Source organism: Ailuropoda melanoleuca, chromosome 16 (assembly GCF_002007445.2).
Source record: "Ailuropoda melanoleuca isolate Jingjing chromosome 16, ASM200744v2, whole genome shotgun sequence".
Taxonomy (NCBI): Eukaryota; Metazoa; Chordata; class Mammalia; order Carnivora; family Ursidae; genus Ailuropoda; species Ailuropoda melanoleuca.
This window is the reverse complement of record NC_048233.1, coordinates 38,605,740-38,608,903: the sequence shown is the minus strand read 5'-3', so window position 1 is coordinate 38,608,903 and position 3,164 is coordinate 38,605,740.

Below are 3,164 nucleotides of genomic sequence, written 5' to 3'. Positions count from 1 at the left end.
AACTCTGCTCTAATTTTGGTCAACTGCTTTCTCGTGAGTGGGTTAGGCTTGTCCCTCTGTTGCTGTTCCAGCTTCTTGAGGTGGGAATATAAAAACTGCATTTGAGATTTTTCTATTCTTTTGAGTGAGGCTTGGATGGCTATGTATTTCCCCCTTAGGACTGTCTTTGCAGTATCCCATAGGNCATTCTCGTTGGTCTCCATAAATTGTTTAATTTGTTTTTTGATTTCCTGGTTTATCGAGTCATTCTTGAGCAGGATGGTTCTTAGCCTCCAAGTGTTTGAGTTTCTTCCAGGTTTTTCCTTGTGGTTGAGTTCCAATTTCAGAGCGTTGTGGTCTGAGAATATGCAGGGGATAATTTCAATCTTTTGGTATTGGCTGAGACCTGTTTTGTGTCCCAGAGCATGATCTATTCTTGAGAATGTTCCATGGGCATTTGAATAGAATGAGTATTCTTTGGTTCTGGGGTGTAGTGTTCTATATATATCTATGAGGTCCAACTCGTCGAGTATGGCATTCAAAGCCTTTGATTCTTTCTCGAATTTTGCATGGGTGATCTGTCTATTGCTGATAGTGGGGTGTTGAGGTCCCCTACTATTAACGTATTTTTATCTATATGTCTCTTTATTGTGGTTAAGAGTTGGCTTGTGTAACTTGCTGCTCCCCTGTTGGGGGCATATATATTTATAATTGTCATATCCACTTGTTGGATACATCCTTTAAGAATAATATAGTGCCCTTCTGTGTCTCTAACTATAGTCTTTAGTTTAAAATCCAGTCTGTCTGATTTGAGAATTTGTACTCCAGCTTTCTTTTGAGGTCCATTGGCGTGAAAGATGAATGTATCTTTAGGTTCAAAATGAGTCTCTTGTAGACAGCAAATGGCTGGGTCATGTCTTTTTATCCAATCTGCAACCCTGTGGCATTTTATAGGAGCATTTAGGCCATTTACATTGAGACTGATTATTGAGAGTTATGATTTTAATGATGCCATGTTGCCAGTACAGTCTTTGTTTCTATCGATTGTGACTTTCTGTTCTGTATCACTCTTGGGGCCTTTTTACTTTTATAGGACCCCCCTTAATATCTCCTGTAGGGCTGGTTTCGTGGTTACGAAATTGGTCTGACTGGCATTTCTGGAAGGTCCTTATCTCTCCATCAATTCAGAGTGACAGCCTTGCTGGATAAAGGATCCTTGGCTGCATGTTTTTCTCTGAAAGAGCTTTAAAAATGGCCCTCCAATCCTTTCTCTCATTCCAGGTCTGTGTAGACATGTCTGACGTAATTCTGATATCTTTGCCTTGGTACGTGAGAAATTTGTTTGCGCTGGCCACTTTCAATACTGTATCCTTGGATCTAATATTTGCGAATTGCACTATGACGTGATGTGGCACAGGTTTGTCATGGTTGAGCTTGGGAGGGGTCCTCTCTGTCTCTTGGACACGAATGTTTGTTTCCCTCACTAGATTAGGGAAGTTTTCAGCTACAATTTGTTCAAATATCTCTTCTAGACCTCTCTTTTTCTCCACCCCCTCAGGGATGCCAATGATTCTGACTTTGGATCGTTTCATTGAGTCAGTAATCTCCCGTAACCTACATTTGAGGGCGTGGATTTTTTAAGTCCAGCTTCTATTTTCATTTTTTCTTCTACTAACCCATCCGCCAATTTGCTAATACGTTCCTCTGCCTCAGAGACCCTGGTCGTCAGAGCCTCTAGTTTTGACTGCATTTGGCTCATAGAATTTTTAATTTCTGCCAGATTCGCTCTCATTTCCGCCCTCAGAGATTCTATATTCTCATTAACATTTTCGTTAATACTTTTTTCAAGTCTACACATCATCTTGACCATTGTTACTCTGAATTCCATTTCTGATAATTTGGTTACATCCATATCCATTAGTCTGTGCCAGAGGCCACAGACTCATTGTCTTTTCTTTGCTGGGGGGACTTCTCCTTCTCGTCATTCTGATGAGGAGAGGTTGCGGGGTTGTCCAGAGCCCAAATTATTGACCAGGACCCAGGCCGTGCACCCTTGTTTTATAGGGATCTTAGGGATGTGGACTTCTTCTTTAAAGATTTTATTTATTTATGTGGCAGAGAGACAACCAGCGAGAGAGGGAACACAAGCAGGTGAGTGGGAGAGGAAGAAGCAGGCTCCCAGCGGAGGAGCCCGATGAGGGACTCCTCTCCAGAACGCCGGGATCACGCCCTAGGCCGAAGACAGGCGCTTAATGACTGTGCCACCCAGGCACCCAGGGATGTGGGCTTCTTGATTTTTCAGCCTGCCTTCTGGGGGAGGGACCTGCCACGCCGATACTCAGGCAACCCTGTTTGGGTAGAGTCTCCGTGTCCCCTGCAAGGGGGGATGGGGATGGGCATGCTGTGAACCGGTATTTCCAGGCTTTTGTTCTCTGGCGGCTTTCCCTGGCGGTTTGCTGTGCCTATTCTTAAAGTCAGAGCAGCAGCGGCCGAAATTCAGTCTCTGTCTCAGAACAGAGGGATTGCGGACCATTCTCCACTGATGTTCTGGCCACTTTAACTCTGTTACTGTTGGTGCTGCTCAACCCTGCATCATCCCGGGCTGTGCGCCCCACACCCGGCGTCCCAGCCCTCACTTCCAGGGCCGGCACGTCTCTGTCCTTTGTGNACACCCCACACCCAGCATCCCTGCCTTCACTTCCAGGGCCAGCGCATCTCCCTCCTTTGTGTTTCTAACACCGCCAGCTGCCCCACATGCGCTCCCGGATCTCCTGGTCTCAGTCTGGATCCAGTGAGCACACCGGAGTTCCCGTGAGAAGTCTGGTGGTGGGCGCTCACAGCTCACAGTCTCAGTCTGCTGTCTTGCGGGTGCCGTCTGCGAGTCTGCCCGCTCCCCTGTGCCGGTGGCTACCGCTTCCCGGCGCCCCGAACGCGGCAGCTCCCTCCCCCTTCCGTTTATCTTCCGATATCTGTGCACGGTTTCACGGCTCCCTGCTTCGTACTTCAATACTCAGCGCTGGAGATGTTCATTTGTAGAGATCCAGATGTATCTTCCTGCGTCTCAGGCTGATTCCGTGGATGTTCAGGCTGGCCTGGTACCTATCCAGCTCGACTCAGGGGACTGGGTTTTGTTTTTTAATCCAATATGATTATCCTTACCTTTTAGTTGGGCTGTTGAGTCAATT